The sequence below is a fragment of the Vidua chalybeata genome, chromosome 7, assembly GCF_026979565.1.
Source record: "Vidua chalybeata isolate OUT-0048 chromosome 7, bVidCha1 merged haplotype, whole genome shotgun sequence".
Classification (NCBI taxonomy): Eukaryota; Metazoa; Chordata; class Aves; order Passeriformes; family Viduidae; genus Vidua; species Vidua chalybeata.
This window is the reverse complement of record NC_071536.1, coordinates 17,747,852-17,774,069: the sequence shown is the minus strand read 5'-3', so window position 1 is coordinate 17,774,069 and position 26,218 is coordinate 17,747,852. Positions and strand designations below refer to the sequence as shown.

Here is a 26,218-nt window from a genome sequence, read left to right as displayed (position 1 = left end):
ATTATATTAAAATAGTTAGTGTCTCTAAAGGGGAAATCTGAGGCATATAAGGGCAAGACATGTGGAATGAATTTAAAGCATCGTTTTCCAATCCCTCTTATAAATATTACAATATTCCTATGAGAATCTTGAAAAACTACAGTGCACAGAGATCAGCTCAGATTTCACATCAAAAGCCCAAACAAAAAGCTAAGTGGCCTGGGCAGTCATTAGGGAAAGACCAACTGCACAAGCAGGAGTGCATTAGAGTTTTTACAGCCCAGGTGTTGACGTAAATTAGAGTAACCTGAATACCTGTCATTAGAGGAGCAATCAAAGACTGATGTGCCTGGAGTGTGGGAAAAACAAAACAAAAGCCAGCCTCAGATCTGCATAATGTAAGGGAGCCTGCTCCACCATAGACAATGCAGAAAAACCACCACCTCAAAGCCAGGTTACTGTCAATAAAAGCCTCAGTTCAATGCAGCAAGACCCATAAATCAGTTCTGTGAGAAACAGGCAACCAGGCCTGGTAGAGATTTTAATTTTAAAAAACCTAATTTTCCATTCTTGAAGTTAATTTTTAATTATTTGAGGCCATAAAATTGTGAGAAACCTCCACTAGACTGGGTAGAGATGGAGAGCCTGAATTTATTCTCATTAGAGTTCATGGAAAGGCTCAGGCCAGTTTTCAGAGGCTGCTGGATGTGACTCATTGTACCTTCTGACTTTACTGAAGCATTTGAACATTTTGAGATCAGACTTAGAGATTAAGAAGAGTGCATCCCATGAAGTCCCCTGATGTTTTCTCCTGTGGAGGGATTTGCCCTGTAGCTCGGGGTTACTCATTAAACCAGATCATTTGTGAGGCACCAAATCATATTTGCACATTTGAAAAGTGCCACAGTCAGCAAGCAAGGCTGGCACTGACTCCCACAACACCATCCTTTGGATCAGGAAGGCTGGTGGAGCAAGTACCACAGCCACAGTTTGCACAAAGATGCCATGCCTTGTGGTCAGCACTGCTGGTACCTCGCTCCATGAACCTGGGGAGAGCAACCAGCAAGATATGCTGTCATCTGTCTGCAAGGACCACAACCTAGCAACAAACCCCCTGTAACTTACTCTCTGTGCCCTGCTCACAAACCACAAACTGAACAGAAACTCACACCACATCTTACTAACTGACTAGGTATTAAAGGAAAACTCATTGTGCATATCCCTTGTATCCCCTGTGTTCACAAACCCTCTCTGACCTCCACTCCAAAAAGCTATATAACAGCATTCGATCTGCCATTTAATGGCTTATTTCAGTAACGTGGCCAGGAAAAGTTAAGTTCTTTGTAGACACCGCTGGGCTGCTACAAAACAGTTACTTTTTTACAATTCACATTGCCTAAAGAATTAGTACAAGTTTGCAATAAAGCAATTGAAAATTTTCAGTTTACTGAGTTAAAAATGAATATACACAAAATATCCCATTACTTTGTGTACTTTTAGTATTTACTAAGGTAGGTATTTTATCTTAATCCTCCTCTGAGAAGAGCTACAAAATGAAACCGTCTTACAATTTTACATGATAGCTTACAGTAATAAATGACTCTCACTTTCAACCCCCCAAAATGCAGATATATGTGAAGCTGGGCAATGTATGCTGGGCATCTGCACACACAGAAGCTGGACAACAAAGCACCCATTTGCACAAACATCCAAAGAAACTCTCAGTATCCATTCTTCCTTGTTTGGAAAAGATCCTCTGCCCTCTGAGGTTTGGCCTGCTCATACTGTGTCTCGGAAAGCTTTCACATGGGCTGCTATGGTTTCAGGAATTATTTTTAAAGGTTCTGGGCAATATAAAAACAAATCTTTGGAAGAGACTTTAAAATCAGGATGGAAATAATAAATGGGAGGGAAAAGAGGGGACAAAAAGTAATCTGAAGCAAAGAAAGGGTTTTCTTGAGCAAACAACCCCTCCCCAAACTCTGGGACTTCAACTGCCCCTTCTTCACACTGGAGCCAATCTTAACTCATCCCAAACTACTCAAGGTACTGTGGCCAAAAGTTCATAATCTGATCTAAATGGTCTACAAAACTTTTAGAAATTGCAGCCAAAGCAATAAAAAACCCAACCAGAAGGTAAGTCAAGGATAAGAGATTAATTTTAATCTTAAATATTTTACCATACACAATTTGGTTTGAAAAGGATCAATTTAAAAATAACAAAGAAAAACAATAATATTACTGAAAACACATTATTGCACATGTGAAATTACATGATCATCTAATATCCTGGCAGTACTGGCAAATGATGCCTTGTTCTAATCCATATTAAAAACAAAGCCAAAATGTTATGTTCCTGCACCACCCAATTATCTGCCTGGTTGGAATCCAGCAGTAAATGTCTCCTGCAACTTCAGAGATATAGACAGAGGAAGCAATACATTACTGCTATTAAAAATGTTCAATAAGACAACTTTAAAACTACCTTCAGATGGATTGTACAAAGCTAACAGACCAGATAACCATTAAGGAACCATTAAGTAAAGAAGACTGAAGGTTGTCATTCTCTCTGCATTGTCTGATATAAAAACCTACTAAATCTGACCATAATTTTCTCTCTTTTAAAAAAACATTGATTTTAAACTGATATTAATTGTGTTGGAACTACAAAAACAGCTTAATTTTAAGAGTCTAAAGTACCACCTGTCCTTAGCGGATAGGAACTGCTCTGGTTTCATTCCAGACCTAAGAAGTCTTCTTAGACTTAGTGGAATACATAATCCAAAAGTAGTAATGAGAATCTGTATGATAAATGATGAGGGCTGCCAGTTGAAATTCTAGGGCTAAAGCAGACAAGCAGCAGGGACAATAAAGATTCATGTTTTCCTCTTGAGTACTGAATTGGCTGAATCCATCATATGCCCTATTCTGAGCTGACCAGCACTTCCTGCCTCCAACACCAGTTACTGGACAAAAAAGCCTGCTACCTAATGGAAATATGTATAGAAACCCTGCAGAGGAGCTCCTGCTCTAGACTCAGTCCCTGGGAAGGGCAGCTCCAAAGCAAATTAGTGGCCTGCAGAGTGCCCTGCAGAAGGTCAGCTCCAGCCCAGGGGCTTTTGGAACCTGCGGACTGGTGTTTAGAGATATCCCCAGGCAAGAAGTCTGACGCCCTGGTGGCTGCTCGCTCAGATTCCCTTCCGCAGCTGAAGCAATGGAAGGACAAACCTGAAATTCTTCCTTCACTGTTTGGATTTAGTTTATCTCTTTGCAAAGCAGTCAAAATCTAACCCACAGCACACTGAACACCTCTCCACAGGTTATAGGAGAGACCTTAGCCTTCAGCATCTGAGTTTGCATGTGTGCAATCACCAGCAATACTCATGTGCTGTTCCTATCACCAGCAATTTCCATTTGGTCCAATCTGGAAAACATCCTGAGTAATACAAGGATGAATTTTTCTGTTAAGTATTTCCAACGCTGCCTTTTGGCAAGAAAAAAATGTCAAAAGTCACTTGGAAAAGAAAGGTACAGCTAAGAGACGTTTCAATTATTTCATAAATAAGCTGACAAAATGCAAAGAACAAAATCCAGGCAATACTAATATTCTTCATATTTATATCATTATAAGCCAAGCTGAGATCAAAGCATTGACCAACCACAATTACACTTTGTTTCATTTACTAGCACAGAGCCACAATAAAAATTTTACTCACTATAGCTTTGTAAAGCCATTTTTACATAAATCCTTCCATCTGCTTTTGCAGCAGGACTTGATATTTATGCAATATATACATTTATGAAATATAGGTGAGATAACATTGAATTAGAGGTTTCAGATTAGACACCTGGGCCTTTAGCTGAATACTTAACTATACCAGGACCATGAAATGTGCATGCATGCATCCGAGTACACGGCACACATCTGCAGCAGGTGATGCCAATTTAAGCACCTACAGTAAGGGCACACAGTTGTCTGACTAATCTAAGGTTTCATAATTCAGTTAGAAGCCCTATAAGTAAAGATAGCTTCTGAAGAGCAATTCTAATGTTACATTAAAGACAATGCAGAAATTTAAATTCCCTGATCTACCTGAAGAGGCACTAAAATTTGTGTGTGTTTAATAATGTGAGTTTTGGGTTAAAAAAAAAAAAAAAAAAAGAGGGAAACTAATTTTATGTCTTGTCAAAGTTTGAGACTTGAAGAGATTTCTATCTTGATGTACTGCCATGGCACTGCTGATGAAGCACAGGGCTCTCTGACTGATGCTGACTGCCCCAATTATCCCCTGGTCCCACAAGGGACACAGACAAATTGGTGCTGCTTCAGCTAGGACTGGGAGGACACAAATTGCAGAAGCAAGAGAGCACACAGATCTGTAAAGGGCTCTGGTTTAAAGCATGGCACAAATGAAACAAAAAGCATCCAAGGACAACAAATTGAAAACGCCCATCTGCTTTCCTCCCCATCTCCAATTACAGAAGTTTTTGGTCCAGTTTATTTCTCTTTGGAAACAACTTTTTACAGCTTCACATGGCAAGTACTTAGCTAGTAAGCAAAGAAGAGAAGCTGGAAAGAATGATTATTAATGGATTCTGCCAAAAAAATAGTCAGGACAAAGTATTTCACAGCTCAGGACACAAAGTAGTCGATCTCCTCCTACCCAAAGACAAAAGCATGTCCTGGACTGCCTTCCTGAGAGAGAAAGCAGCACAGCTGCATTGCCTACTGCAGCTACCCAGGCTGGAAACATATGGCAACCCTCCACTTCATGCTTATGAAGCTGGTCCAGTCAACACATGTCAAAAGAGAGTGTTTCCCAAGTCATGGTGAGTAAAAACCAAGAGGTTCCACTCAGTTATCTGCATTTTATTTTAAATATTTATTTCTCTGTTTTCTATGACCTTCAACAACGAAGCATTTCCATGAAGCAAGTGTAGCCAAAGGCAGTGTGCCATGTGGGTGTCTGCCTGGAGGGCATGGGCTTACCAGGGGGCTCAGGCCACTGTAGTGACAGCCCATGTGAGGCCACATCTAGGGACTGCATAGCTCAGGCCCAGGCAGATGTGCCAGGAAGGTGAATATGCCAAGAGGGACAAATCCACATCTTGCCTGAACTCAGCAGGAGCCACAAACATTGCCTGAGGAGAGACAAGGTGCCTCACCCAGCTGCTCCAGGGTCAGCAGTGCCTCCTGGCTCTTGCCAGTGTTTTGGAAGTGGTGCCCAGCCAGCACGGCACCTCTGTGTTAGCTGGCAGCTCTGAGGCAGCCTGCCACACAGGTGGCACCACACAGGTGGCACAGGAACTCACTGGGATGCAGGGAACAGTAGGGTTTGGAGGTTATTGGCCTCCATTCAGGATAGCAGGTCTAGCTGAGCTCCTGCTGGTATTCCAAATGCAAGTTTATTGCATGAAAGTAGTAATTTAGTGTAGTTCAAGCTTAAAAAAAGTATGTATGACATACCACTGCCATGAAAACATTCCCACAAAACCAAAAGCAGCCACATACCATCTTTCAGTACTTGCATTTCCTCTTCAGAACATTCAACAAATCCTCTTACTCCAGAGAACTGCTGTAATTTGTCCTTGCTAGTGCCAGTCTACCAGCAGTTCAGAAGAGAAAACAGACTGGTACCTGCAGGCTGTAGGGCTCTGTGCAGGTGCCCTGAAACAGCAAGTATCTGAGGGTGGCAACCCATTTCCCCTTATCTGTAATGAGAGTGGCTGTCACAGTTGTTGAACCCCAGCTAAAGTTATCATCACATCTGCTGAATCCTGTAAATATGGCCATACCCCTGATCAAATTGGCTGAACAATTTGGTTAGCTTGCAGGGGTAAAACCAAACTTTATTTTAAGTAAATTTGAAGGCTAAATTCAGCATGTGGCAGACTGACCTACAACTCCTAACATCTTTGCTTTCAAAACCAGAATTTGTAATTAGATGGAGAGTTAAGAGCGACTTCAAATCTGAGGCCACAAGCTTCCAGATAAAAAACAAATTTTCTCTAAACTCAGAGACCTGTAGTATCTGGATCAAACTCACAGTTGAAAGGAAGCTTTGGATTGGTTTTAACAGGTCATAAGACATTATTACTCTCATGAAGTCTACTTTCTCTTTTAAACTGCAGCCCTGATGACTGGCAGTCCTCAAGAAATGATGATGCAGGGATCATTGTTTTCTTCCACATCTGCCAAGGCCCTTGTGAGCAGGCAGCTTCACAGGAGACTGGGTCACAGGGAGAGCCAGTCCAGGCACCACCACACAGAGAAAAAGCCCTGCTTCTGCACAGAGAGAGGGTACAGCAGCAGCAGGGCTGCTGCGTGAACAAAGCCTCAACTCTACAGCCAAACACTTCTTCAGGTGAGCCTTGATCCATCAAAACTTGCTGTTAGGCTCAACACAGCCAGCATGAATTTGAAGTTTGCCATTAGTACCAGACTTCTGAGCTCTGTGATATAAAGAAGCAGTTTTCTGGCTTCCCACAACTGTTCACCTGAGAAAGCAGCAGGGCCTGCCTTTCCAGGTGCCCCTCTTACACCAGGAGCAGACCTGGTCATTACCCTGCCAGCTGCTAACGATAACTCAATACTTTCCCACAGTGCAGAGTATAATGCACTCATTTTATCTGTTTATTCCCAAGAGAAAGATCTCCTCAGGAAACTCAGAAACAGCATTTTCCATTCCCTCCCTGAAAAGTGGAGTATGAAATACACTGTACCATCCATATGGAAATGTTTATTGCCTTTAAAATAACTATTCAGCTTTCATCAATAACCAGAAAAATTCAAAGTCACTGTCAACAAGGAGACTGAAATACAGAACAACAGACAGCAGGGCTCGAAGAGGGCATCTACCCTTCCTTCCCCTGAGTCACCATAGATTATATCATTCCTGGCAGTATTCATCTCTTTTTTCTCTAAAAATCTCCACTGATGGAAAGTCTGCAATATCCCTGTCATCTATCTTGTTATCCTAACAGCTAATGAAGCTTTTCCCAGTACTTTATTTAGACCTCAGTTTGCTGCAATTTCATTTACTCTTTTTCACACTGTTTACAAGTGATGCATAAAATAATTTATTCCTTTCCTCTTTATGGTAATTTGAAAACTGGTTACATGCCTTTTTCAACTTCTCCTCTTTAGGCTAAGCAATCATATTTCCCCCAGTCTTTCCTCACAGGTGGTATTTGTGCTGTCATCATTACAGCTGCTCCTGGGACCTTCCATAATCACATATCATATGTAAAGTGGGTGAGAGTGACAATGCATTGTCTTTATGTCAGTATTGCATTTTAAGTTTATAAATGCCAGTTTAAAAATACTGCTATCTTCCTTATCTACTTCTCTTCCTTCTTTGAACAGGCCATCCCCTCCTACCCAAACAGGTAGGTTTGACTACTGACCACACAGTAGTACCACCTTTTTTAGTCCTGAAATAGGACTGAATAACTCTCCAAATAATAACTCTCCTGAATAACTCTCCAAATAATAGTCTTTGCACCAACCCTCATCCAGCAGCAGTCCATCATGCCTGGTAAGAGCTGTGGATCCACAAATGAAGGGAGACATTTGTCTGTTCCTGGGGCTAGCTCTTCCCTCTCCAATCTCCCAAGCCTAGCACCCAGATTTCTCCAGACTGTGGTTTCCAAAGCAAGTGCTCTGCTGAAACTACACCAAAGCACCAACCCACTTGGACCAGCTATAGACTTAATCTAGAAGAAATTCTGAATGGTTTTGTGCTCATGTCTACAGGGACTCAAAATCCCAAACCATTCTGGGACCCTCCCAGCATCAGTTTCTACATAGCCCACTAATCATAAGGAAGCCACAGTTGGGGTTTACAACCCAGAGCATATGAGATGGGAAATACTTGATCTGCTGGACTGCACCAGCTCTAGATCAGTACACTACAGCCTATCTACAGTCCATGCTTTCTGAGGGAGCCTCTGCTGCAATGAGAAGAAAATTAAACCAAAAATTCAATTAAAAATTAATTAAACTAAAATTAAAAAAAAAAAGTAAACACATTGCTCTTTTTTTCTTACTGACCATGTGTTTCAGTGAACCTTTTCATACCATATCTGTTCATTAGCACCGAACTGTAAACATTGCAGGCTTCACTGTGCAGTTTTCAAGTGTAATGTCATCTGCTCTAAGTCAGGACAACTACAGATTCATTGTGCCTGGTCATATCATACCTTAAGTCTCCTGACCTACCTGGTAAACCTTAAATCCCTTCACTGTTAGCTTTGTACTACTGGAATGGAAAAAAAAACGACAGGAAATAACTCACTGCACATGTTAAAAGCTTATGGATTTGGCATAAAATCTGATGTGACCTAAGGCGTCTAAATCTGACATTAGGAAAGGTGTGGCACATCAGAGCATGCCCGCAACTGGCACTGCCGTTAATGCTGCCCTGGAGAAGAATGACTCCTGTATATGTCACACTGCAACCTAAGACATGAGATGGCTCTGGGGCTTCCAACTCTTACAGGCCAGGAATGACACACAGCAGAGGAGTTTCCTGTGCTGCTGCTCACACCATGACTCCCACCCATCAGTGCAAACCCCACAGGCTCTGTACCTGGTCACCAGCAGGAGACGCTTGCATAGAAGAGGAGGTCTGCTCAATTCAGTCCAGAATACACCTTCTTAAGTTAATTAAATTGCAATAACATTTCCCAGATTGCACAATCCTGCAAGGAAGAAAGGAAAAGAAATATTAATTGTGAACTGTTGGGGATCACAGAGCCTGAGCATATGTCCGTTATGTATTTCCTTGAATAAGTAGAAATTCTGCATGAGAAAGTGGCAGCATACTGTAAAGAAGAGCCTCCTTCCTTCTAAAGAGCAATTAGAACAGGAAAACACACTGGCTGGGTTCTCCTTATTGCTCACTGAGGCCAGAGGACCCAGTTTATTCTCAAACAAATTTAAGACCATTCTTCCAACTTCAGCATAGCATACATGCTATAGTAAAAGCCAATATAAATAGTGGAAGGAAAACAGAAAGGCATAAAAAGCCATGGATGTGATGGTATGACCGAACAGAGTTCTCCACTACAACAGCTGCTCCTAGTAAGAGATATGGTTCAACAATTAGTTTTGTAATTAGTAGGTTTCTGTAGTTTAGGCTAGAGAAAAACACGTGCAAAAGCTGAAACAAACGTGTGGGGGGAAGAAAAGGAGAGGCAACAGCCTGGAAGATGTGACAGATGTGCTGCAAATAATGCCCCCGCAAAAAATACACTTGACCATTTGATGTATTCAGTATTAGAACCAACAAAATAAGATTTTTTAAAAAATCAGTAATTTTAAAATAAAATGTAAGAACAGTAGCCATTCAGCATTTTACAGATTTACTTCTATTTAGAAATCAGTCTCAAGACCCCAGTCCCTCACAGCCATGCAAGCTTTGCATACGCTATGTGGCGAAATGCAACCCACAGGGGGATTCTGCTGTGAACTCTCTGAAGCTGGCCTGTGCAGTTCCGGTTTGCATTAGCTGGTGTTGCACATCTTAACTCCTACTTTTTCCCTTGCAGAGAGTAGAATAACCCTGTGCTATGGATCCAAGTGGACACAAGTTCAACAGTGCAATGCAGCCATGTTGTTTTTGGAGAGTAAAACTGCCAGTGATTAAGGTGATATTGAGCAGTTTATTCTATTTATTTGCAGAATTAAAGATTCTTTAATGATGGTTTAATCTAAATTTGAAGCTCCCTCAAATCAATAAACTGCTATATTAGCATAGCTAAAGGGAAAGAAAAAAGTAAACAATTTAAAAAAAAAACTGAAAAATGAATTTTTCTTTCACAGATAATATATGCACAAACACATGTACACAGTCTCTCCTCCTTCTGAAGTGCAGCAGAAGAGTACCCTTTGTTTCCTAAGCACAGAATTTGTCCCCATCTGGTTCCATTTTTTATTATTTTCTCTTTTTGGTTTCCTTCTCTCTCATTCCAATGCAATTTTAATTCATTTTGTTTAGTCTGTACTTTTTATTCCCTTTCCTCTTTTTTGCAGATTTCCTTTTTAATTTGTTAGAGGAAGAAACATTCTTTCCCTGGTTTTCATAACACAAGCTGCTGGAAAAGGCCCATTCAGAAATCCCCCCCTTCAACAACTCTCCAATCTCTCTTTCAATCCTGGTTGCCTATGTTCACTCCTGGTAGCAGGGTAGAACTGTTAGGGTTTATTTGTTTAGGAATGTGCATCAGTTTATTTTTTAATTCCATTTAAAATACCTGGCACAAACCACTGCATGGAGGCTCAAATATATTATTTATGAGCCATTACATTTAGCTTAAAACAACTTCTAATCTGTTTGAGATGAGCCACTATAAGACAGGATTAGGCTGAAATGAAAATGTCTGCAGTGGGATTTTACTAAATTGCTTTTAAATCACATTCCTAGTTAAACAGTGCTCCAGTGAAGACTATAAACCCTAATACATCAGAAAGGGTGATTTGGGGCAGAACTTTGGCTTTCTGAAAACTTACTGGTTTTACAGAAGCAGAGGAGCCCAGCTAAGGCCAAAGCCTTCTCTGCATATAAAGCCCCAAAGCCCAAAATACGAGAGCAAAGCTCTGCAAGGCTGAGCCACAGAGCTGTTTAACAGCCCAGGAACAGGGCCCTGCTATTCCCAGCTTGCCAAGACGCTCCATGCCCTGCAGCAGGGCCAGGTGCAGCATCCAACCCCTCGAGCAGGAGGCGGCAGCAGCCTGGCCTGCCATGAGCCACTGCGCTCATCTTGCGCAGGCATTTCTACACTGACCTCAGGATGAGGGCACTAGGTGGTGCAAGGAGGGTGAGAGAGCTGTGAAACAGTCTGGTTTTCTACATGACCAGAAAAATATTTTTTTTACTGTTTGGGAAGAAGTATGGGCAGCTTTAGGACTTCTTGCCCGACACTCAGATCTCTGATTTTAATGCCTGGCATGGCTTTGTTACAGCACTGTCATCCCCAGCAGCAGCTGCATTTCTTGTGAGATTGCTGCCACCATCCCTGTCCAAGCCCCTGTGCCTCACAAGCTGTGACCCATGGCGAGCAGGGGGCTCTCTGTGCAGAGCGAGCACCTTGGCCTCCAGCCACCTTTGCTGGAGCTGGCTGTGGGGCCATCACCTCCTCTTCCCCATGCTCTCCCAGCACCACGTGGACTCCACACTGGGATTTCGTTTTAGTTCAGATTCTGTGCACTTACTACTCTATTATACACTTTATCATCCTGAAGGTTGTTTTCTTTGTAACTTTCACTCCAACTTTGCATTTAAGATTTGTAATTAATCACAATTGCCTAATACGTCTCCCTCTGAGACTCTTTAATGGGAGTCTCATTTGGTGCACGAATTTTCCAGCACCAACCTAGCTTCATTTCGTTCCTGATGCAATGTGCTCCTGAGTTGAAACTCTCCAGCACAGAAAAGTCATGATGCAATTTCTCAACAGAAATCACCAGGAATGAGAGAACACCTTAACAAGAAACTGTGCCAGTAAAATCCAAGAGAAGAGCTACATACTTGGTACAGCCAAAACAAACTAAAATAAGTTTTCACTATAGTCAATGATTTTAACCTCTACTTGGAAAAGTGGTTTCTAGTATTTATTAATACTGAACACATCTATTAAAAATCCAGACCTTGAACTTACTTTATGGAAGTCTTAACAAGATGGAGAAGATTTCATCCACACTTCTAATGTGACTCAGGCCACGCTTCTGTTATACTGCAAGGCAGGCTCCAAGATTTGCACAAACCAAGCTAACCCACAGAGGAGCTTCCTATTTTTGCGCTGTAGAGTTCTGCTCGGAAATCCCACGCCGCTTACTACCTGCTACCACAACTGCCATACAGAGCACTCCTCATCCACTGCTGCCAAAAATCAGTGAAAACACATGTGCAGAATCCCTGCAGGACAGCTAAAGAGATGTTTTAAGAGAACTAACCTGTGCTATTTGAATCTGTTGGAGGTCACCCAGTTCTGAACTTCCCAGCAGCTCCAGTCTCGTTTCCTGTGGAGGAGCATGTGACACACACTTCCTCACCGCACCTTGCTAGATTCGCTCTGCTTACGTTTTAACATCAGATGAAACAACTAACTGTCCCTCACAACATGTTAAAGAAATTTCTGATCTAATGTTGAACCACTGACATTTCTGCATAGCCAAAAAGCCCTCCTCTACTGCCTTCTGAGTCACTCCATGATTCAATGGACCTTTTTGTACTGTATATTAATACCAAATGCCAAATGTGATTCTGCCACAGTCTACTCAGCGTGCTTCCCCCCCTTCTTTTAAAGGGGAAACAAATGCAGTAGTGGAGAATGTAACTACACCGCAGGCGTGGGAAATTTCAGTTCAAGGGTATTTGTTTATCAAATGTTCAGAGTGGTAGTGAATTGATGAATTCAAACAGATGCAGTCATCAGCAATTTTCAGAAATACTTTCATTTGAATACAGTAAACAATAGTTTGAGTCCTATTAAAAGTAGTTTATGTCTTCAGAAGAGTAGAGATTTTCTCAGTTGCATCAGTGTGCATTCACATACTGTTATCTAGCACTGGGCAAACAGGTCTGAACATATGTCACAAAGAGAAGGAAAGTAAAGTCCTCTATTAGAGTACTATGTTTACAGGATTAGTCAATAGGTGGTGCTTTATTAAAATTTTTTTTTTAAGACACATAAATTTTGGAAAGGCAATCTAACCCTGAGTGCATCACCAGGTGCACTGACACAGTCTGGAGATAAAGTTTGAAGACTACCACATCACAGTAGAGGCAGAATGGTCACACCAGAGTCAGCAAGGAGATACTGCTCTGCTGGGAGATGCTCCTTGTGGAAAACACTACACATTAGTCGATCAAGCTAATGGAGGGGTGAAGATAAACGTTGCATTCCTTTATTCAGTGAGAGCTGAAATAACAACAGACAATGCCTTGGGGACTGATCTGGCAAGGCCTGGGTGAAAGCGGTGGGTTACAAACCCAGAGGGGTTCCCTTACAGACTGACTGCAAAGATCTTTGCTGGGGCACAGATTTGCTTTAGCTACACCTAAGTGCGAATGTGAAAACCTTGAAGGTAGGAAGAGAGTGAAGAGACAGTAATGCTGCAAATTTGGGATGCAAATATTTTGGCAGCAACACTCATTTGCGGCTGTCCTGCCTCCACCATTCAGTTCTCCCACTGCACCCCACAGCTGCCTCAAGTGTGTTGGCACAGTGGTTCCACAGCCTGTGCCATGGACCACACTGAGGTGCTGATCTAGTGGTCAAAAGCTCATGAGATTTTTTTTTCGCCCTCTTCTCACTTTCAGGCAAAACCAGACAAGTGCTAGTATGAAGCTGGCTCTGTCACTACCCAGGCTGTCACACAAAACCATGGCTACAGTGAGAGGCCCAGAGCAAGCCAATTGGAGCTGCTTCTTTGCCCATGGGTAGATGAATTCTATGCAATTTCTACATAAATTAAGAGGTTTCCACCGAAATGTCATCTTTATAATTAAACTGTGCCAGATGAAGACATCAATGTTGTGAGCAGCCTCCTGGTGACCACCAGCCAGGGATTACATTCCCATCTGCTGCCTCAGGGCTTCTTACCACCACTCACTAGTTCATTACTATCAAATGAGCCAAACTAGCTCCAGTAATTTATATCAGCGGGTTAAAATAATTGGAAATGGAGTAACAATGGTTTTGAGAATCCCTCCTATCCACAGAGATAGACTAGTGACCTCTGGCAAAGAGGCAGCAACAGTATTTACAGAACAGCAGCTAAGTGCTAAACAAATTACCCCCAGCTAATAAAAGATACAAGTATTTTATGTGTAAACATGCATAGGACACCCATGCAAAAGGAAATACATGAATGACTGAAAAACCCCCAACAAACTAGCCCATAAATGGATGCTTTTGAATGAGACACACACACCCCCTTCTCAGCATGCACCTCTGAGCTGCTGCAGCTGTAGCAGGAAAGCATGTGCAAACACGTGTCTGCAGATGCACCTGCTCTGCCCCCACTGAAGGTTTTGGGCCAAATGGCCAAGGTATTATTTACACTGGAAGACACTTGAGAGCACTGTGAGCCTCATGCAGCTTAAGCATCTTCCCCTCGGTAAGCGTGCAGAGACATGACACGCCAGACCCCGAGCTTCAGAGGCACAGAGGGGAAGTTGAAGAGTTCAGGAAGTGGCCATGCTTGCTCTCAGCACACTGCCTCTTTGTCCTCACCCAGCTGCTCCCCCAGGAGCTTTCAGACAGCCCGAATCCCTCACAAGAGATGGGTTATTTCTCTCCATTTTAAGAAGGGGCTACATTTACAAAGTCACTTTTAATGTGTCAACCTCTCTGTGAGGATCTAGTCACACAAAATGGACTGTGCCAGAGCTGTGCTTGGAGCTGCTGGTGGGGCATTTATACTTTTATATCCCCCGTGGACACTTGGGATTGTTCGAGATGGGAGGAATTTGCTCACCCAGCAGGTAACTCACAGCAGCCTCGCAGCCACTTTTAATCCGTGCCCAAAGAAAACAGCCTCCCAGGCTGTTGCTCCAGCCAAGCTCAGAGTGCTGCATGCCCTTCAGTGGGGCCATGGAGAGGCACTGCAGGGACAGCAAAGGCAGCTGTGTGACACCGGGGGACCCACCGTGTCCGCAGAGCTCTCGCACAGCGGGGTTTGCTGAGTCACCACTGACACCAGAGCATTTGTCAACTCTTACTGTGGACCACTAAAACAAGAAGGGAAACATCTGAAACCTGACAAATTCTGCCCCTTGTAAACAAGCCATTTATTTCTCCATCCTTGTCACAGATGAGGAATCTGCTGGCTGGCACCTTTCAGAGGAGCAAAGTTCCAACAGGGATTTTCAGCAGTCATCTTGTGTAAACCAACCACTTACAAATAATGCTATGTCTCAGCTTACATATATATACACACACACACACAAGACAAAACTATCTCTTTAGCTTCTGAGTGGAAAGCATACATGAAGCTCTCCTTTATGTACACCTGGCTATGTAATGGAGACGTGTTAGGAACCCTGCAGATGGCACAAGTTGTTTTTAGAGCCATAAACTGACTTCCCCTCTCTTGCCATGAGATCACAGCACTTGATTTACAAGTAAAGGAGCACCCCAGCAGCAATAACAAGTTGCACAGTGGCCTGACAGATAAGCCACAGAAAGATGTTAATAGACACTGATGTAAAGCTATTTACACAAATGATTTGCTTGTCCTGTGCTATGGGGATAAAAATGCAATCACGGTCTCTGAGGTTTTTGGTTTAGACTAGAAACTTGCACTACCCCCACATCTGACTATACTGGACATGATGATCCAGACTAACACGGCATGCTGAAACCCACCACATACTTTCTGCCTTATAAAAACAGGCCCTATTTATTCACTATATGGAAAATCACCCCATTCACCAATATAGCTATGACTATACACACAGACAGACAGTGGATATGGTGCAGACTGTTTTCTATCTGGAACCTGTCACCAGCAAATTTGAGCAATTAACATCTCAGTGCTCAGGCAAAACAATCTGCACTGCCCCAACTTCGAGCAGGCACAACACAGGCAAGTGCAAGAGTAAACCATCATGTGGAACTGTGAACATGCAATCACAAACAAACCAACTGAGCCCAGATCTGTCAGCCAAATCACCAGAGCCAAGCACTAATACAGAGGTGTTCAAACTTCAAAGCAGGAGCACAGTCGGCAAGAGTTTGTTGAAAGAATTACAACCAGAAACTGGGACTTCTCAGTAGCATATAATCCCTGCTGTTTCCATTTCCTCTTTCTCATTATCGGCACAGACAGGGGCTGAAGATTAGTGAACAGTGGGTGTTTGGGGTGAATTAGAGCATGTGTGATGTAGAGCTAAGTATCCTGGTGGCATCCATGTGACTTCAGGGAGATGTAAATATTTAATGTTGCCTACTACATTTCTTCAAAATGATGAAATATTAACATATTCCTTGGGGGTGGGAAAAATCATACCAGATAAAACAGGGAATCTATTTTGTCCCTCATCCAGAATGTGAACAAAATCTGATTATCAAAAAATGTTCTGGCAGATTGCCACTCTAGTCATGTCTATGTGGAAAATGAAGAGTTTTTACACTGTTCAAGTCCTGTCTGAAAACAGTGAACCCCCCCTCCCAAACTCAAAGCCCTTTACACAGCTATGTGCATATGAGATTACATTATCAGCTATCACCCCTGGGTTTAGCCACAGGCTATCCTTTCAAAGGACAGCCACATAAGCAAAAGCCATTCCTAAGAAAACTTACTTTTACCTAGAAATGCCTATGTATTTATTGAGTAAAAACTGCTGAACTGACAAACCTTGCTCTCAAAAGTTACTTGTCCTCCCTGCTCCTTTAACACAGACATTAACAGACTCCTGAAGAAGTGTTCTGTAGTGCATATGTATTATTTATACATGTACATATATATGTAATTAGGTACATTTCTAAAATGAGAACTCTATTTATGTGGAAGTCCCTTCATTGTATATTATTTCTAATAGCTTTAGTATGCTCTCAGGAACCAAAAAGGAAGTTTTATTGAAAGTAGGTGTGCTGGCTGTGGCTTCCAATACTTATTTTCACATAAAACCTGATTTCTTAGTTTGTAGCTTTTTTATACAATAAGCTTGGTACACAAGCTTTTTGACCCTATCAAAGAATATGGACTTACTCAGCAGGTCAACAAGAGAGAAACAATCCATGCTATCTTTCCAAAAGGTATTTTCAACACTCTATCCAGTAAAATCTGCCTAGCCGTTTTTCTAGAGCAGTGTTTGCTATACTTTTCCAATGTCATGCCTAGGGTTCAAGTACCTTTTCTCAATACATAAGCATTGCTATGATGGTAAAGTTAAAATATATTTATTATTGAGCAACTTGTCTTCAGCCACTCACATGAGTCAGAAAGTTTTCAAAGTATTCAGCTGAATATTTGATGACAAATTTTATATACTTAGTTATTTCAGTAGAAAACACCGGTTTTAAAAGATCACACTTGAATCTGAGTAGTATTTTATATTCAAACTTCCCATGAACATCTGTGTACATATATACATACATGGATACATATATGTACATGCAAATAAAGCTAGACAAACCTACACCTTAGAAATCACTATCTACCAGAACATCACATATTTTAAAACCACACAAACAGTATTCATTGATAAGAGCATTTTTTTTTATCTTTTCACAGGCCATACAATTTCAAGCTGTCACTGATGCTTAGTTTATTTCCCCTTTACATTCTGAATCTCCTACTCAAAGCTCACACCCTCTTAATTTATTTTTAAGGGAAAGCAAGTCCCAATCTTTGGCAACTTTAGTCTATTTCTTGCATTCTTCCCATGGGTGGTATATTCCACATCAGGAATAACTGGATGCCAAATATAGCCACAGATGGGAGTCTATGCATAGTTGCTGAGTAATTATAAAATAGAATCAGCTTCTCTGCTGTGTAACAGATGAGATTTTATTCTTTGCTTAGCTACAAGTACCAGCAGTCCCATACTGATTTGAACTATATCCAAGTAAGGTGAGCAAGATCAGGTCACGCATAACATCAGACCACGTCTTTGTGTTTCATTGATATTTATTGGCAATTGTATTCTCCCAAAAAATAAAACAGGAGAAAGGGAGGCTCAGTATATGAATATGTATATACACTGCATATCACATTACCATTTAATTATCTATCCAGTTACTATGAATTAGGAGAGTTTGCCACTGAGACTTCAGAGAGCAGCAGTTAAAGTGACAGAGAATTGCAGAGTCCATGAAAAGTATCCAGGTAACAGCCTTGGAGAGTAACATTCTCTGTTTCCTTAGACAGTGAAAAAAACTCAGCCCTTTTGTGAAATCCTACATCTCACCTACACATGAGGGGTAGCCACATGGGACACATCCAAGTGAGATTGCTCACACTGCTGGCCCTGGTCTGAAAGGATCACTCATCAGCCATCAGGAACAGCCTCAATCCTTGTTGACAATCTGACTACTTCATGATGGCTTTCAGCATGGAAGTCATGCAATGCCATTTTGAGCAAGAACTTCTGCCTTGCAGACCTGGGATTACCAACTCATTGCATGTAGACTATGCTTAGTCTGACAGAAAGCAATGTTTAGTCACAGCTCACCTGGCTTAGAGAGCAAACTTCTGATTTAGAAATAAAACACCCTATATTGCCATTCATCAAAACCTGGTTTCATTAACTGCTGAAACAGAGTCAGTTATCAGGAGACTGCACTCACAAGACAAACCAGCACCTCTACTTCAAAAGGGTATCAGAATATCCTATTGTTCTCACAGCCAGATAAATACAAGGAGCTGGACTTGTGATGCAAATTCCTGTAACACACTTGGGAACTGACAGTCAGGATAGCCCAAATGTGAAGGTTGAGCTTGAAAGCAGAGGCAGTAGTATGATATTGTGGCTCAAAACAGCTTGGCACCTGGTCTCCCTCATTAGCAGAGGTTCAACACACAACTGTAAATGAACATGTAATCATCTGTCTGCATCCTCCTCTACCTGTGTTTTGTTTCTTCTTTCCTCTCCCACTAGCAAAAGGCCAAGTATATAGTAGAGAAGTGAAAAATCAAATTTACAGCTAAGTTTATGGCTCCAAGGGCATTACCTATGCTCAAGAGAAACCCCAGACTGTGTGATTTGAAGCATGGCTGTCTGAAAGAGTGCTGCTAAAAGAGCAGAAATGCCTTACAGTCCAACTTCTAGACTCTTCAGCAAAGCTGGCTGGCTTTCCTGACAGGCTCTACTATGGCAGTGACCTAAGAACAACACAGAGAAAAGCAGCAAATACCTCCTAAACCCCTCCTGCTTGGCCTGAAAACACAGGTCCCCTCGGGTAGGAAAGATTAGTCACAGGCATTTTGGTAGAGCCCAATGGTTCCAGTTGGTCTGTGGGCCAAGTCCCAACAGGCCCAGCACAGTTCCTTACGGAGGATGAATTGTGAGCTGATGCTCCTGGCTCTCTCTCAGCAATGCCTCAAAGCATCCCCATGCACTGTGGGAGTCTAAAGGTGTTTCTTCACCTGTTCCCTGTCACTACATGCTGCCAGCAGGAGCTCAGCTGCACAAGCTGTGATACAGGCTGTATATAGCTACTTGATGTTTCATGATGTTACTAGTTAGGGTTTAAGTGAACTTTGTGACATATTTATCTTTGGGCTTTTTGCTGGTAAATGGGACAAGGACTATTCTCTCAGCCTCAAATGCCAAAGCCAGCACTTTGCATCACTTTGGGAAATTTGGATTTTGAAGACCCTTGGCTGTCCCAAAGGCTATTTCCATAAATATACCCTTAAGAACTATTTAAAAGTTCTTTTATACTTGTCCTATACCAGACATTATTCCCTAGTGGCAGGGTCTAAAATCCAGATTTAATGCATGTTAGACAAAATGACAGTGATACCAGGGGTCACATGCTCCACTGAGAAATGAAGAAACCAGAACCTGCAAAAGCCAGACTTAATACAGAAACTTAAACTACAATTTTTGACAGCAGTCAGGTTTATGCACCAAACAAGCCTGCAGATAATCTGAGTTTTTTCCTCCCCAGCATAATCACGTAACAGTGACCCTGCAAAACTTTAAAGCAAAGACATCAAGGGCACTGGGGCTTTAGAGCAGAAAGAAGAGTCATCGAACCTTCAGAATGGTTATCTCCAAAAATAACCAGCAGTGTCTACCAGACAAGAAGAGAAAGCTTCTACCAGAAGCCCAAGAGAAAATAGCTCTAAGGAAAGTCCTGGAAAATGCCGTCCTGACCTTGTCTGGAGCAATCCTGCTCCACTGGTGTCATCTCAGCACTGATCTTCCACAGCAGCCACACATCACGGGTAGGACTGTGTCGCAGCATACGCCACAGCAGTTGAGATGGCCACAATACACAGAGTAGCATCACACAATATCAGAAGGTTTCAACCCATACAGAGTAACACCTTTCAACTTCAGAACGCTTCTGCCCTTTTTGTTCTTTAGCCCACCCTTTTACAGCCCTCATGTTCATGCATTGCACCTGTGTGTCCTCTGTTCCCTTTGGTGGTTGGTCAGTGCCCCTGGGCACTCCATGGCTCATTACCTTCAGTATTAGTCGCCTGTCCTGCCCAGCTGCAGCCCCACTCCCAATCAGCACAAACTGTGCACCTACAGGACTGGGCCCAGGTTATACCTAACAACTCCTTTGCTAGTTCAGAGTGATTTTTCTGTGTATCTTTGTTCTCATTTCCTAGGCATAGAACCTTGCCTCATTAAGGAATGGCAGTGGGACATTTCTTTATTTCTATCTAAAGGGAAAAAAGTGAAAATACATTCATGGGTTGTTTTTTTTTTTTTTTTACTTTCCCTTCTTGCAAGTTTTCCCATTATATTCTCATTTGCTTCTGTCCATATCTCAGAGTGGATGGCCTGGAGCAAAGGCCTTGGATGCTGTAAATGCTCTGGTATTAGATATCATGTGGTATAATTTCTATGGTTTCTTTAGTGCCTCCTCAGTCTGGCCAATTAGTGAGTGGATGGTGAACAAACATTTTTTGAGAAGTACAAAAGCTTTCAAATACAAAAGAGCAGTCATAAACCATTCTTACTATAAACTCCATTATTCCTCTTAAGAGGAAACTTTCTTGGGGAACTTCAATTAACACAAAACAGAAGACAACATTGACAATTCTTTCCCTTGGAAAACACAAAATCCCTCAGTGTTCTCATTTAAGTACTGCACATGATGACATCCAACTGGGTTTTACCCTGCAATTCACTCGCATTATCAGGGATGTTCTGCTAAACAACTGGCACGTTCTAAATGAATAAAGAGGGAACTTGTCCAGCCATCTCAAGCTGTTTGTCAGTTATGGAACACTTCATTTTCTAGTTCCCTATAGCAGCTGAAGTTAATTTGTCTTCCTCTTGACACCAGACAGCATGCACACTTTTTTTTAAGGATGCACAAATAAAAAAAAAAAAAAAAAGGAAAAGCTATAATAAAACTTGGAGACACTGATCCTGCAGAGAGCTGCTTGGAAAATGATAACCACTAAATGAAAAAATAAATATTGCTCTAGTTCCACCTAAGGGTACAAGTAAGTGTAAGTATGCAGCAACTCTTCAGAGCAAGATGTTTCACTTTGAAAAGCATTATCCTGTTTAGTTTTAATTTCAAATGAGGTAAGAACATGAGTTGTTCATTTATACCCAAGGGACACTGATCAATTCAATTAAGAATAATCTATTTCAAGTGAACTGTGCCATGAGGGAGTTATTTTGTCCCTCCCTAAGTCATCTATTAAAATCAAATGAGAAACTTTTATTTGAAAATACAGTAGGAAGTTCCAAGTGATAATTATTTGTGGTTTGTTTCTGCCTAGTCTTAAAACAAAGGTTTGGGGCTGCCTGCTGCCACCTGAGAGTTTCAGATTCCAAGATGCCATCAGGACTATTGACAGGAAAAGCTGTACTTTTAAGGAATATATTTTTCTGTTTCAAAGTAGTAATGGTCTGGAATGGTTTAAAATGTAACCTGCAGACATAAACAATGATATACTGGTAGGTGTTGCCCATTTGCCTCATTTGAATGGCATTCTCTCTAAAACCAAAATAATCACATTGCTATCCTTTGATTTTTCATTTCATCCCACTGGAATAGAAAATGTATTCTACAGGGCCCTGCTCAAATGCATTCCCTATCTCAGAGGTCTTAAAATTAAAGACAAGGTACTTGATCATATGAAATACACGAAGGAGCAAATAGAGATCCATATAAATAGATCTGACCATATAAAGAGACCACTACATTGAGTCATGCAAGCTCACTTACAGTGAGCAAGTGGCTTCTTTACTTACAACATACACAACACAGCAGCCTTTTTGGTTTACATTTAATACTTCCTTTGAAAACTGTCTTTGGTAACTTCAGATGTGAAAGTAACAGTGAAAATTCTCTATTTTCCATTCTTATGCCAGAAAAACAGTTTTGGGAATATGTTAGGCAAAGTAGGTCAGTCAGTGCTGGGTAATGAGGACATGAGGAGAGCAATGACTGATGTGATGGTCATGGGAACACTGATGAGTTGGAGCAAAGTGAAAACAGGATGGTAGAGCTCAGTACTACATGGCTGATGCTGTCCATGTTTGCCAAACTGCAAATCAAACTGAACCAAAAGAGTATCAAAGTATAGTACCCTTTAATTACTAGCTGAGGAATCTTTCCTCAGGTAGGAGGTGAGGGGGAATAAGCAACCCTCTCTTCTCCTCACCACCATATACTTTTTGTCCTCCACGCCTTTCTGCTCAGCAGCCACCTGGCTGGTGCTAGTTACAAACAGCTACCATCCTGTTCAGACTACTCAAAAAGGAAGGTTCCTGATTCTGATCTACAGCTGCCATACTTGCAGCTCTGGAGTGCTATTTCAACTGGAGCTGCAATCTGCCTCCAAGCCCCTACAGCCTTCCTCAAGGACCAAGGCAATTTGAGGGCAGCTAAAGGTCCCACTATTTTCAGAGCCTGCTGGTGAGGTGAGCTAATGAAGCCCTGCCTGTTCCAGCAGAAACACCACAGACTCCACTTATCTGGGGAAGCATCCTCACTTAACTGTTCGTATCACTGCTTAAAAAATGGGAAAAAAAGAGGTGGGGAGGAAAGGAAAACAGAGAAAAAAACCAGAAGCTCAACCAAACTCCTCTGCGGTCTTGAAAGAGGGAACAGGGCTTAGCTCTGAGCCACCAGGTATATGGACTGGTCTAGAGGGACACTATCTGCTGAAACTCATTCTATCTTCTTAATTTCCAAGAACAAATACTGTACTCACCCTTTCAGAGTCTTTCTTGCCTGTGGAGATCTTTAAACCAGCAAAAGAAAAGATGGAAAAAAAAAAAAAAACCTGAAAACAAAGGCAGAGTCTAGATCAGAAAATTCATTACATATTCTATGACTTAAAAGTCAGAACCACAGGAGATTAAGCTCTCTGTAACCTCAGGTTCAGTGGGAAGAAACACACCCTGCTAACCAAATCCTGCAATGCGCTGAGTCTGTATCAAAAACCTGGGGACAGAGGCTGGACCTGCCAGCCTCAGGCTGCTGCCAACACACTCACATGTGCACTGCAGGTATCTCCCTTGCCAAGACATTCCAGGCTCTCAGCTCCATACATGCAAAGATGCCTTTTCTAACGCTTAAAAGAGACTGTTGTATTCAGCCATATCACTAAGCATGGCTAATCTGGGATACATGTGTGAGCACTCACACTTGTCTTGCTCCCACAGCAGCCAGGCATAGCACCCATACCCACCTTCCAAGCAAAGCTGCCAAGACAAATCAGGTTTATGTAGCTGGCAGGCTCAGCTGTTCCAGGGCATTACTCTGACAATGCTCTCTTCACAGAACACCAAGGCATGTGTCTAATTGGACAGCAGGTTGTGGCAACAATAAAGTAATGCATTATCCTATCTGATTTCTATGACTTAAAAGATTTCCCAATTTGTCATGCTTGATGATGCCCTCTTAACATTTAGGGATTTGTGTCAACTGAGCTACAAAACTGAGCTGTTGTTGTGGAGAATACGCAATGGATAGATCTGCAGAATGGTGCAAGGCTCCACTGACTTTTAGTTATGCTTATGCAACTCCACAGTTCCACAGCTGCTAATACTTAGCAGATGACCTGCATTAAGTGGTAGACAAAAAAAAAAAAAAAAAAAATCCTACTTCATCACTTAAAAAACAAGCTACCAAAACAAGAGTAATGATTTTTTTCATCTAACATGATTTTCTTTTTTCTCCCCTGAACAGAATTAAAAAAAACACAGCATAACCAAGTCAGCATAACTTATAACTGACGATCTGAATGGTGCCTTGTTCGTAGCATTTGGATTTGAAACACAGATGCAGTTAACTCACAGCTTAACTCCTTCCATGATACTCTCTAAAATGCTCATCTGTGTTCTTCTTAGCTTCCAAATTTTTAGAAGTTTTCAAGTGATTTTTCTTTTTAAACAAAGAGAAATTCAAACTTGGATTCAGTATACAGCTTCGTCTGCTATCTTCTGCTCTTAAAAAATAGGAAATTAATTGTTGTGCAACTAACTGGGAATAACATCACTTTCTAAAAATTTCCTCTGCAGCTCTTGTCTTTATTTCACCAAATTCTTTTCCAGATCAAATTTTCTAGGTTTTTGAAAAAGTCAATGCACTACATTTTTCTTTAGTACTAAAACTCCATATGAACACGACTGATAAGGCAAAAAAAAAAAAAAAGAAAAAAAAAGGAATATGATATCTCTCAGCAGGTAAGTGTAGTCTCTGTTGACAAATGATCTGAAAATAGTCGAGTAGGGAAAGGAGGTATTTTTATGTATGAAGACAAAAATCTTCTAGCTACCAAGGCACTAGTCTGCCAGCCAGGAGATTTATGATCCTCTCCCAGCACTATTACTGACCTGCTGTTATGAGATTTTGGGCAAAATTACCTCCTTATGCTATGCTTCTCTACATACTTCAAATTTTGAAGTCTTTATTCAGAATTCTCAAGGCCATTTTCAGGTATTTTAAGACTACATTTATTCCCACTGGTTTTGGGGACAGACAAAGGCAGCCATGCTTCCTCTGTAATGCAAAAATATGTCAAACAGCCAGCTGGAAGGAACTGCTGGATCTCATCTAGTTCAGAGCAGAGATAACCTGGCTTCAAGCAGATTGCTCAGGCCTTATCCAGTTTTTAGACCATCTCCAACAACTGACTCCAGATCCCTCTGGACAACCAGTTTCAGTGGTTAGCCCCCCTCACCACCAAGGACCTCAGTGGAAATTTTTGTAGGAAGCAGGACACTGTGCCAAGGAATGCAATTTCTGTTTAGGGCTCACTTCTGGCCCTGTTAAGTCAGGGTCCAGAAGAATACAGAGAAGCCTGCTCCACACTGCCTGCTCTTCATGGCAAGAGGATTTCAGCACTCAAAATATTACAGAGAGGGAAGAAGAGGGAATCACCCTCTTTCCTGAACTTATCATACGAGAAACATGCAGAAGCTATTTTGGGCGCACTGAAGCTGCTAAGAGCATTTATTTTAACATCTGCACTACTTCCCGTTAAAGAATATCCTGTAGTTTCTTCAGCAGGAGTTATGAGCTCAAGCTTAGCACAAACAGAAAGAGGGCTCTCATGAAACCATGCACGGGCACACAGGAGGGCCCTTCTCACAGGCTTTAGCCCAAGAAGGAAATGGTGGGAGCTACATACATACACACACTGAGCACATCAAAGATGAGGGGTGCACATGAACACATTAAAACTTAGAAACTTCTGCTTCCACATCATTAGTAGTTTAAGGAATTACAAAACTATATATTTTAACTCCAAAACATACTTATGTGTAATTGGATCCAAATGAAGAACGTTAATGAAGTTATGGCTGAGTGTTACAAAACAGACTCAAACTACTCCTTGTGTTTTCCGTTTATCTCCTTCCAGGAATTAGGAAAAACTTTCTATTCTGAACTCCTTTGATCTCTCCGATTTAGCCAAAACTGCTCCTCCACCACTTGCGTCTCCAGCCTTAGAGACATTCTTGACTGCTCTTTGTGAACTCTGTTGGATGAGGCCCAAGGACAGCTGCACTTGCAGACTTGTGCGCCTGCAAGGAGGAAAAGCAACTCCTGTACCTTTCAAGGCCTTGATGTTCAGGGTTATTGCCATTGAAAAAAAAAAAATCTTTTTACTATTTAGATTTCACTCTCAGCTCAGCAGCAGTGACAGAGTCCCCAAGAGGATCACAACAGAGTACTAACATAGTAAGCAGTTTGTTACTTCTCCTTCCCCCTCTTCAGATACCCAGACAAATGCATGCATGTACCTGGTGAACACTACACTATCATACTGGTCACCACAAGCACACAAATCACTTTAAACAAAGCTGCCTACTAAAGCAAGATTATAGACATCTTTATTGAATTTACTTCTTAATAATGCCTTTTCTGGGCTATTTGCCAACTAACAGTTCAGCAGTTATTATTCAATAACAGGTTTTCACATACCTCTTTGAAGTAAGGAGCTAAACAACTAGGCGTTAACTGCACGCAGGACAGATGCACGCAGCTGCCTTGAAGATTTGTGGCTACTTACAGTATCTACTTCTTCAGTATTAACAAAATCTGTTCTACCATCCCAGAATTTAATTATCTCCCC

General features: G+C 41.7%; 1 protein-coding gene across 2 annotated transcripts in view; it reads right to left on the bottom strand.

The window, feature by feature from the left end:
* WIPF1 (WAS/WASL interacting protein family member 1) overlaps positions 1-26,218 on the bottom strand; it is a 55,583-nt gene that overhangs the window by 26,172 nt on the left and 3,193 nt on the right. For both annotated transcript variants that reach the window (XM_053948468.1, XM_053948467.1), the window contains exon 2: positions 8,571-8,682. The gene's annotated coding sequence lies outside the window, so the exon portion shown is untranslated. The remainder of the gene's footprint in view (positions 1-8,570; positions 8,683-26,218) is intronic.